This window comes from Desmodus rotundus, chromosome 12 (assembly GCF_022682495.2).
Source record: "Desmodus rotundus isolate HL8 chromosome 12, HLdesRot8A.1, whole genome shotgun sequence".
NCBI classification, from domain to species: domain Eukaryota; kingdom Metazoa; phylum Chordata; class Mammalia; order Chiroptera; family Phyllostomidae; genus Desmodus; species Desmodus rotundus.
Genome location: NC_071398.1, coordinates 32,078,241 through 32,089,581, shown reverse-complemented (window position 1 = coordinate 32,089,581; position 11,341 = coordinate 32,078,241). Strand labels below are relative to the sequence as shown.

The 11,341-nt window shown below is 44.3% G+C and overlaps 1 protein-coding gene across 10 annotated transcripts in view; it reads left to right on the top strand.

Annotated features, from left to right (window-relative positions):
• Positions 1-6: 6 nt before the first annotated feature.
• The window catches only part of ANKRD11 (ankyrin repeat domain containing 11), a 237,056-nt gene continuing 225,721 nt past the window's right edge, over positions 7-11,341 (top strand). For all 10 annotated transcript variants that reach the window (XM_053914542.2, XM_053914541.2, XM_053914540.2 and 7 more), the window contains exon 1: positions 7-307. The gene's annotated coding sequence lies outside the window, so the exon portion shown is untranslated. The remainder of the gene's footprint in view (positions 308-11,341) is intronic.

The following is an 11,341-nucleotide window of genomic DNA, read 5'->3' as shown; positions in this document are numbered from 1 at the left end:
GCGCCCGCCGCAGCCGCCGCGGGTCCCGGAGCCAGAGGCCGCCCGAGCCGGATCGCGATGGAGCGAGGGCCACAGGCGGGGAGGCGCCGCCGCGGAGCGCGCGGCCCAACGCCCCCTCAGTGAGCGCCCGAGCCGCTGAGGCGCCTCCGAGCTCGGTCGCGCCCGAGGGGCCGCTTTGCTGGCCTCGGAGCCCGCGCCGTCTCCGTCGCCTTCCCGCGCGGGCCGTCGGCCGGGGGCCGGGTCGGGGCTGCATGGCCTCGCCTGCGCGCCGCCGCTGAGCCCGCGGATCTGCGCCGCCCGGAGCCGGGTGAGAACCACCGCCGGGGCGCGGGTCTGGTGGGCACCGAGTCGTGGGACGGTCTCGCGGCCTGCAGGCCTTCCCGGCCGGGCGGAGCAGCACAACAGGCTCCGGCGGGCCTGGGGTCCAGGGCAGCTGTGAGGGGCCGACGGGGGCCTTCGGGTGGGCCTGTGGACCTGGGGCATTAGTGAAGAGCTGATGGGGGAGCTTTAGTCGGGCCTGGGGTGTTTGGACTAGCTCTGGGGGCCTGAGGGTGGGCTCCTTGTGGGTCTGGGCAGCACTGAGTAGTTGTGAGTGGCTGATGGGGGGATTCGGGTGGGCCTGAGAGCTTGGGACAGCCGGGAGGGGCTGATGGGGAGGTCTAGATGAGCTTGAGGGGCTGTGGATGGGTTCTGGGTGCATCTAGGGGGCCCGGAGCAGCCGTGAGGGGCCGACGGGAGACTCCGCGTGGGCCTGGGGAGCTTGGGGCAGCCCTGTGAGACTGAAGATGGATTCCGGGTGGGCTAGGGGCCCCGGAGCAGCCGTGAGGAGCCAACGCGGGGCTCCGGGCGAGCCTGTGGCCTCGGCGAGGGGTGGATGGGGGGCTCCGGCAGGGCTTGGGGTAGCCGTGAGAGGCTTAGGGTGGCCCTCGGGCGATCCAGGGCAGTTGTGAGGGGCTGAGGGTGGGTTCCGGGCGGATTTGGGGGGCCGCGGGGTCTGGGGGGCGGTGAGTAGCCTACGGGGAATCTCTGGGGCGGGCCCGGGGGTCCGGCCAGCGTCGAGGGGCCTACGGGGGACTCTGGGGTGGGCCTGGGGGTAGCGGTGAGGGGCCGACAGTGGGCCTTGTGGCCGGGGCAGCCTTGAAGGTCTGAGAGTAGGCTCCAGGGCGGGCCAGAGGCCCGAAGGGAGCCGTGAGGGACTAGAGTGGGTTCCGGGGCGGGCCTGGGCAGCCACGAGGGGCCGACGGTGGGCCTGGGGCACTCGGAGCTGATGGAATCTTGTGGAGTTGATGGAAGGCGCTAGAGGGAGTTGGGGAGGGGACGCTCGGGGCTGGGGAGGGCTTAGTACAGCGTGAGGGGCTAAGGGGTGGGGCTGGGCGCCCTGGGAAGCTTTAAGGGCCTGTTGGGGGCCGCTGAGTGGGTCTGGGAGGCCCGGGCAGTTGTGAGGGGCTATGGTGGGCTCCGGGGGCCCAGGGCACCAGGGAAGTTCGGGCGCCGACCTCTGACCCTGCGAGAGGGGGGCGCCTTCACGGTAGCGGTGGTAGTTGTTATTCCCAGTGTCCCTATCATTATCGCTGTTTTGAAATGGGAGCTGGCGGGTTTCGGGCTGTGAACAGGAGAGGGCGGGCGAGCCGGGGCCCTGAAGGGAAAGTGGGGGCGCTGGGCTTGCAGGAGGCGCGCGTGGGCTCGCAGAGGGGCAGGAATTCGGGGCAGCGGCGCAGAGGGTGGTGTTTGGGGGAAGGGTAGGCGGGACTGGGGGGCGGGTGGGAGGGAAGCAGTGGCGGCTGCTACAGCAGCCCTTGGCCTCCAGGAACAATGTGAGACGTTGCCTGAAATGTTAATTTCCGTTCCTCATTTCATCATCCCCTGGCAGGGTGGTGGGGGGAGGGGGGGAGAGAGAGAGAGAGAGAGAGAGAGAGAGAGAGAGAGAGAGAGAGAGTGAGAGTGAGTGTGTGTGTGTGTGTGTGTGTGTGTAGCAGAGAGAGAGAGAGAGAGAGAGAGAGAGAGAGAGAATGTGTGTGTGTGGTTGTGTGTGGTTGGCCCTGCCTCATGGATTCAGTCCCCTCTCAAAGAGGGATTGTGCTGTTAAATCCTGTATCCCCGCCATCTTGGGGGGGGTCTTAATTTTTTGAAGTCTGCTCTGTTTCTGGTGTCCCATGTAGGCTTTGTGCTTCTGTTATGTTTTTGGAAAGCCAGTCTTGTATCCTATCTTCCAGGAAGTTTTGGAAGAGGTTTTGGGGAGGTTTAAGCTGGTCTGAGGGCCCTATGCTTTGAGAACCATCTTTTTTCCTAACATTTAAGATGCAGCATTCTTAGGTTTCTACAAGTTATGAGATGATTTATATCTGTTTGCAAGAACAGGGTGGTTTTGGAAATTTCTCTGTAGAGAAATCAAATTTCAGACTTCCCTATATTGTATGTTTTCTAAAGTGATTTAAGTAATATCCTCAACACTCCTTTTCAACTGAGGGGTAAAAGTGTGCACGGTTGTTAAATTGAAAACTTAAAAAGTATCTTGGTCCTTCTGGGTGGGATGATAAGATGAATTCAGCAGAACGATGTAAGATGATATTTCTTGTGGAAAAATGCCATTGAAACAGTTACTATTTTTGGTTTGTGCGAACCCAGTCAATGGCATAATTTGGATAGTTCTAAATCCAGAGACCCTGAAGCTGTTTATTTGATGCCTTTGAGACCTTGATTTCTCTTACTAAATGTTGGCTGTCCTGGAAGACCTAGAGTTCTGTTTGTCTTTTTGAGAATTAGTGCACAAATATTCTGACATTACTTTGAAACTGTACTTTGAAAAAAGGAAAAACATCTTGCTCAACTTTGATCGTGACCCTGGAATTGGATCTCTATCTTTGGTGTTTCCTCCCCCACCCTCCATTCAGCTGTTGTTCTCTTTCTGTAGTTTCACGCTTAAAAGCAGGGTCTCATTTGATAGGCTGGGCCTCTTGAATGGAATGAGATGGGAGGAAACAAAGACCAAGTTGCTATGACATTTTTCTGTTTTTTGTGCATGCCTCTTGAGTTAAAAAGCTACCCAAAGATGTTGCTAGATTTGATCCAAATTGGAAACTTTCAGAAGTTCTCTTTTTTTCTGAAAAATTTTTATTGTGGTAAAACATACATAACAAAATTTACCAGAAGTTTGTTTTTAAAGGTGTCACACAGTTCTGAATTCCTCATTTGCAGTTCTTACTCTGTGTCAGCTTTCTTCCTTGGATTGCCGCTGTCAGATGTTTTCCTCTAGACCCTCTGTGGACCAGCCATGTTAATCACACTGCACCAGTAGTGTGCCTTTCATCTCTCTAAACCAGATGGGCTGCTTGTGACTAGTGGCTGTCATGTTAGCTATAATTACAGTGTTGATACAGTGACAAGTAGAACTTTGTACAAGTAGAGTTAAGGAATATTGAGATTATTTTTCAAGAAGCTTTGTGTGCCTTGGGTTTTTAAGTATATTTGACACAATAAGTTTGTGTTTTATTACATATCAGGAGAGGTTTTTTAAAGGGCAATGAGCTCATTATCAATTAAATAACATAATTAGGGAGTGTCAGTAAATGCTGGTTCAGAGCATAATCTGCATTTGTTGCCAAAATAAGTGTTTTGATCTGTGTATAACCCTAAAGAAGTCCCTTCATTGTTCAATGATAAGTGTAATGGATGAGCTTCCTTCAATAGCAAGGATATTTGCTAGTTAATAGGTGAAAATGATGATGCATTACTTGTCTGACCATGTGCTGTTAGTTTATTATTGCTGTTTGGTCAGTGCTTTGTATCGATTGAGCTTGGCTGGTTGATAAACTTTATACAAAAATTGAATGAACTCAAGTAACTAAACATTATTGTCTTGAAGTGTTTTTTGTGTGTGTGCTCTTAAGTCTAATTTCAAATGGAGTTTTTGTGCAATTAAACTTTTTCAGTTTTATCTTAAAGCTATAAAAGAGGGTGTCAATCCTCAGTTCTGAGGGTGTCTGGCAGTTAGAGACAATCAACATTTAAAGTCTTTTTAGGTTTAGGAAATGATCCACTCTAACAACAACTTTGTTAATTCTGATAAAGATGTTTCTATTCCCAAATGGCTCTTTTTTTGTTGTTGTTTGGTGGGTCTTATTCATTATATCTTTTAAGCCAGAGCCAGACTCAGCTGTGTACTTAAATATCTGTTTTTGTTATTCTTCTGTGCTTTTTAAAAATACATATATTTATTGATTTTAGAGGAAGAGGGGAGAGAAAGAGAATCAGTTGCCTCCTGTATGCACCCCAACTGGGGATTGAACCCATAACCTAGGTTTGTGCCCTGACTGGGAATCAGACCTACAACCTTTTGGTGTACAGGATGATGCTCCAACCAACTGAACCACACTAGTCAGGGTCATGTGCCTCATTTTTTCATGGCTTTTACTCCTGCTGATTCTTTCTGGACCAGGGGGCCCCCCCCCCATCTCCTGCTTAATCTTTGGGTCTTAGTGAAATATTGCTTTCTCTTACATAGCCTTCATCATCACTCCTAAGGAAAATGGCCACTCACCTTGTTATAGCCACATAGAACTTAACACAAGTGGTCAAATATGTAATACCAGTTTATGTCTGTCCCCATGACAGAAGGACTGTAAGATTAATGATGATAGGGATAGTTTCTTTGGTCACTCAGGGTCTAGGCCAGGGCATGGAAGTTGTTATAGAATTTGCTCAGGAAATATTTGAATTGTTTAAGTATATATATGGAAGTATTTGAATAATTGAAGAGCAAAACTTAGGGTCATAAACTTTCGTTTATTTGATTGACCAGGAATTAATGCTGTGTTCATATTAGCCATTTTCCCACTTGTTTTCATTATAAGTTTGCCTTTATAGTTTAGATAAAGGCTAAACTGTAAAGCCTTTACAGTGGGACACAGCTTTTAAAATTGACACATAAGAGATAAAGGAAAATAACAAAGGAAAGTAAAAGCAGTTTTAGGAGGACTGGTGCTTTTGGGGCCATAGTCCAAGCGTTGCTGAATATACATAGTTTGTTACTGTTCTGCTCATGGTCCTTAGGTATTTCATCTAGAATTTTGAGTGCCTGGCCACATGTACCATAAATGGTGGTTTAGCATTCTAGTACTGTGCTTTGAAAGTTTAGCATTTTGTTATTTATTTATTTATTTACTTCCTAACTGTATAAAAAAGTTCGTGGGTGTTGAGGCCAAAGCCTCAGTTTAAATGTAAATTCCCCAGAATGGAAGTGGCCCTTTAAATTTCTCCCTCCTCCAGTTTTATCATCTTAATAAAGAAAAAAAAAATCTCTTTGGAGGGAAATACACCAAAATAGAGTTGTGTGTTACATTTTCCCATTTATGTTTATTAAAAAAAAAAAGAACCATTATGTAACTGACAAAATGGCTGCTTTTGAAAAGACTATAGGTATAATTTAGGTGATAGAGGCTTGAGTTCTTGGTTTGGGTACAGTGAGTTGGATTTGCATGGTTTTTAACTTTTTAGGCAGTAAGGGACAAGAGGAATTGGTTGTGGTTGAAAATACTTAAAGACACCGTTCTAGAACTTGCTGGTTCTGTGGGTACAGAGTTAAGTGGTTTTCAGTGTGAAAGGAGTGAAAATCCTGTTGCTGGGTCAAGGCTTCTTTGATGCCATGTGTCCCGATCTCTCCCCAGGCCAAAGTTGAGGTGGCTGTCAGGGAATGGATGTTACAGTGTCTGTATTGGTGGGGTGAGGGCGAGACCCAGGCTTCTAGTTCTGCCCTTGGCATATGTGCAGTGAATTATTAATTATCCTGAAAATCTGTAGGCACTCCTTTTTCACTTGTAAAGAAACCAGTTGTGCACCTGCTCACTATATAAAAATGTTGGCCTTTTCTCAACATAAAATGATTTTGATCATTTAGATCAAAGTTTTTTGTCAAGGTTAAATAAAATTCATAAAATCCCCTTCTACCCTGGTGACTTGTTTAAAATCTAAAAAATGTGACCTTTAAGAATGACTGGAATTGTAATTTTACTTGTAAATACTTACTAACTTTCAGGTTATTTTTTTTTTCATCTAAAATGTAGCAAATAGACTTTTCTCAACTTGTAAGTAATAAGTGTCTCTTCTCCTCCTCCCAATGTTAGTCTTCAGACTGAGAATGCTAATGCCCTGGAATAATGACTTTCTAAATAATGAGAAGATTGCACAGGATGCTTGGTTCATAAGGTTTTGGCTAAAGTTAAGATTATTTTTTCCCACGACATTCATATACAGCAAACAAAAAAAAGTTTCATTTAATTCTCAGTGATAATGTAAACGTGAGGTCATTATGGTCATTCTGTGTAAACTTACCTAAAATAGAGAGGGTGAGAGAAGCAGTGAGGAACCTTACTACTCTTAAATTAAGCCTTGCTAGTATGTACCACTTTTCTAAATGTGGTTTTACATCCTGTAAAACAGGAAGTAAAAATAAAAAAACAAAAAAACCCCAAAGTGACACTCTTGAAGGAATTAACTATAAAAAAAATTACTGAAATGCCTGGCTAATTAAAGGCTGTGCAGAATACTTGAAAAGAAATCTTGCCTTTTTGGATGATTACAAAGAAGTAAACCTGGCGTTTAGGGGTCTGAAACTTTGAAGAACTTGGAGTATTAGGTTGATATTCTACAACCTCTTGGGTGGTTCTAATTTCAAGGAATTTTTAGACTGAGTTTTTCTTTGTTAAAGGTGAATGATTTGCTCCAAATATATTTAGATTATTCACATAGGTATTTTAATTACTCTGAGAGAATAGTCTTGTCTAGTGCTTATTGTGCTAATACTCAAAATATTTTTTATAGGAATTTTTCTTCCCAGCACCTGAGACAAGTGATCTTTGAATTGTGTTCTTTATCTTTAGGTATGAGACTTAGAAAAGTGATAGGTCCTTTCACTCACAGCTTAAATAATTTTCAGCAGATACAACTTTAATGATATTTACATGCAAACTTTGTTTTTTTTTCTTGGTGAAGAGATTAGATCTGATTCTGTTACACTTGGGTTCTTATCAGATGATTGACTTTTTAAAGAAGACTGTGTTGGAGCAGTAACTTTAATTTTTAAAAAAGGGTCTTTAAGTAAAGACCAGTGACAATGAAGTTTTAGAAAGTTGGGGAGCCAATCTCTGTCCTAGAATTGAACTATATAGCCTCTTCTTTTCCTTAATAGTTTTCTTCTGAGCCCCGATATGTTTTCATCTACATGTGTCCCATCCCCCTGTGTGTTGGAGGAGGTGACATAGGAGGTTGTGAGGGTGGGAGGAAAATATAAGCTCTTAGAATTTAGAGAAAGTGTATTTAAAAATATTTTAGTGTTTTCTGTTGCTGCTGTAACAAATTGCCACAAACTAGTGCCTTAAAATAATACAAATTTATTATTTTACAGTTCTGTAGGTGAGAAGCCTGACATGGATTTTACTGGGCTAAAATCAAGGTGTCATCAGGGCTGGGTCCTTCTGAAGTCTCTATAGGAAACTACATTACCTGGCCTCTTCCATTTTTTAGAGGCTGTTCACATTCCTTGGCACTTTCCTCCATTCTTTAGAAATTTTTTTTTTTAATGGCCTTGAGAGAGAAAGGGAGAGAAACATCAACTTGTTCCACTTACTGATGCATTCATTGATTTATTCTTGTATGTTCCCTGACCAGGGTCAAACTCACAATCTTGGTGTGTTAGGACGATGGGCTAACCAACTGAGCTACTAGTCCAGAGCCCTTTTCTCTATGCTTTTTTTTTTAGATTTTATTTATTTATTTTTAGAGAGAGGGGAAGGGAGGGAGCAAGAGAAGAAGAGAAACATCAATGTGTGGTTGCCTCTATCACTCCCCAACTGGGGGCCAGGCCTGTAATGCGGGCATGTGCCCCAGACTGGGAGTCTGAACCAGTGATGCTTTGGTTCACAGGCCTGCACTCAATCCACTGAGCCACACCAGCCGGGGTCCTTTTCTCTATTCTTAAAGCTAGCAATGTTGCATCTCTTTGACCTTCCAAAGCCACAATCTCTCCGCCCCCCCCTCCCCCTTTCTTCTGCCTCCATCTTCCACTTTTAAGGATACTTGTGATTATATTGGGCCCACCTGGGTAATCCAGGCTACTCTTCCGTATCTGCTGATTAGTAACCTTAATTTCACCTGCAGCGGTAATTCTCCTTTGCTGTGTAATCTAAAATACCCACAGGTTGCAGGGATTAGGATGTGGCCCTCTTTGGGGGCATTATTCTGTGGACCACGCTAGTGTTCCATGGATGCTGTCGTAGCAGATGAGGTTGGATCTGATCATTTGTGCACCTGGCTCCAGGGCTTTGCCTTGGTTTACCAGAATAGTTTTGCCTCTTGGAAATCCTTAGTGCCATCTGTCAGACAGTGTTGTCTGGCATTGGTGGGGGATCAGTGAGTGTGGTGGAAAATACACGTCCTGGACATAGTTTTGTTTTGTTTAAAAAAGCTTTTATTTTGGAAAAATTTTAGATACACAAGAAAGTTGCGAAAGTAGTACAGAGAGTTCCATTATATTCTTTATCCAGGTCTTTAATGTTAACCTTTTACATAACAGTGGTAAGGTTCTCCATGCTAAGAAATTAACATTGGTATGTTACTATTAATTAAACCTCGACTTCATTTGGCATTCACCTGATTTTCCTCTAATGTTCTTCTACTGTTTCAGGATCCCAGATTGCATTTAGTTGTCATGCCTCCTTACTGCCTTCCTGTCTGTAACAGTTTTTCAGTTTTTCCTTATTTTTCATGACCTTGACCGTTCTGAAGAATATAATCTTTGTTTTTGTTTTTTATGTCTTTTTAATTATTCACCCACTTCTATAGTTTTAAAGCACTGTACAGTTGACGTCTGGATTATCTGACTACTTTTCCAAATGTGGACTGCTGTGTAGGGGGGAGAAAAGTTTTGTGTCTTTTTGCAACTGGAATGAATTATGTGTTTTAATGGGGGGGGGAGTGTCTATGACTAGACACTTAGCTTTTTTCCTGCTAATACTGATTTAGTCACATATTTATTGGTTGCTCACTGTGTGCAAGGCTGTGTTATAGAAACAGATGACTGGAACATGGCCCTTCCCTGAAACTGGGGAGAAGGAGATACACTCAGGGGTACTATGAGAAGAGGCAGGAGTTCAGAGTAGAGAAAGTGTTTTTGGCTCTGTAATCTAGGAGATGTAATGGAGGAAGTGCTATTTAAGAATCGGTGCTATTTAAGAATTGATGTAATGTCAGTGTGCAGAGAGCAGGGTGAGGCCATTGTAGACTGGGAAGGCTCTGGATAAAGGCTGGGAGGGATGAATTTTGAGAATGTCAGACAGACCTGTTTGAACATGGAGCCCATGAAAGAAAATGGTAGCAGATAAAGCTAGAAAAATGCACTGAAGTCAAATTGTATGGGACTTGGAATGTTGATGCCTGTACTTGGTATGTTGGCCTGCTGAGGAGGAGGCATTCCATTGCTTGGGGCAGGACATGATGTGTCAGTCTGACAGTGGTGGACAGGCCAGATGAAAGTCAGAGTGACTGGTGAGTAGAAGGCTTTGCCTACACTTGGGATGTCAGGAAAGGGGTGCCTGTAGAAATTTGGGGGAGACAGAATCATCTCAGATTGGCACCGCTATGAAAAGAGGTGAATGTAAGGCAATTGTTTTGTTTTTTAGTTTATACTTTTACTCTCACCATTCTCTGCTTTTGGATGAATATCAAGTTTAAAATCTGTCTCACTAGAAGCATAATTACAGAAGGTAGGAAGACCTTTTTCTAGGAAAAAGTGTAAAACAACCAGTTAGAAATGGATGAAGGGGTTTAAAATTTGTTGTAGGAATAATACTTAAATTCAGATGAATGGCCAAAATGCCCATCCAAGAAGAGTGACAGAGGAGTGAAGTGCATATAATAGAGCCTGGATCAGGCCCTGTCAGTGAGAAAGGGATGTCTCAGGCAAGAGGAGGAGGATCTCATTGTGAGAAAAGTGTGGGATAACAGGTTCATAAGAGGATCTGGAGAAACTTGAAGTGGGGAGGGGACTCTTAAAGTGGCCTGAATGGGCAAGTTGTAACAACTTTATGGTGTTTGTTAGCTAACATATTTATATAAAAATGCTTGGAAATGAGAGGGTAAATTGATTCAGAGTGGATAGAATGGGACAAACAACTAAGGAGTAATTTTTTTTTTAAATGTATTTTTTCTATTAGCATTTAGTCTCCTTATACCCACACCTGCAATCACCCCATGTCCATGAGTCCTTTTGGCTCAATCCACCACCACCTAACCCCCCTCCATCTTTTGAACTGTCCTCTCTATTATATGAGTCTGTCTCTACTTTGCTTGTTAGTTCAGTTTATTCATTAGTTTCCACATATGAATGAAATCATATGATATTTGTCTTTCTCTGACTGGCTTATTTCACTTACCATAGTGTTCTCCGGGTCCACCCATACTGGGATGAGCAGTTCTATAAAAGGACAGAGCAAAGGCAGTGGAGAAGAGAAGCCTGGAGGGGGAGACTAGGCCATGGTGCTTTCTATCTTGTTTCTGCTGCATGCTGCATTCCATCTCTGTGCTGTGACGAGCCCGAATGGCCCTGGCCTTGTGATGCCTTGCATTTCGGAGGGAGAATGGGCAGCTTGGTTGGGAGAGGAAATGCTGTCTAGGGAAGTCTGACAGGCAGAGGCCAAGAGCCTGGAAATTCCTAGGTGGCTCTCTTCAGCTCGGCAGACATTTAGTTTGAACATCTCTTATGTCCAAGGCAGAGTCTGGTCCTTGCCCTCAAACAGTTTATTTTAGATGGCATAAATTGCAGGCCAAGGATAGTAGTTTTGGGTTCATGTAGGAGGGCCTAGAGATAATGGGGTCTAGAGAAGTAAATCGCCTGCAGGTGGAGGCTATGTGGAAGGAAGAACAGGTATCCTGTTATTTGCCCAAATTCATAGTTAGGCTTTTCTTGGACTTGTGTTTATTTTCTATCTCCCGTAGTTATATGAAAATATCAATAGATACCTAGTCAATATTTGCTTGACAGATCAATCTTAAAACTTAGAAAAGGGATTATGGCCTGAGAAAGAATTAATAACTGACAGGAAATACATAAAACTCTATTACATGCAAGGAACATGTAATACATTGTGTGCCAAACATATTAACTAGTGTGAGAGTTCATGATTTGCCTCTAGTCAGTAGAATGTAGCCTTTATCCTGCTCTATCATAGCACCATTTATCATGTGCTGTGATCTGAAGAACTTTGTCCTTTGGTCTGTCTGTGGGTGGGCACTGGTAAAACCCAGGCTTCTGGCCTACCTAGGGAGCCTTTGGTTGATGGCTGTCTGTTGG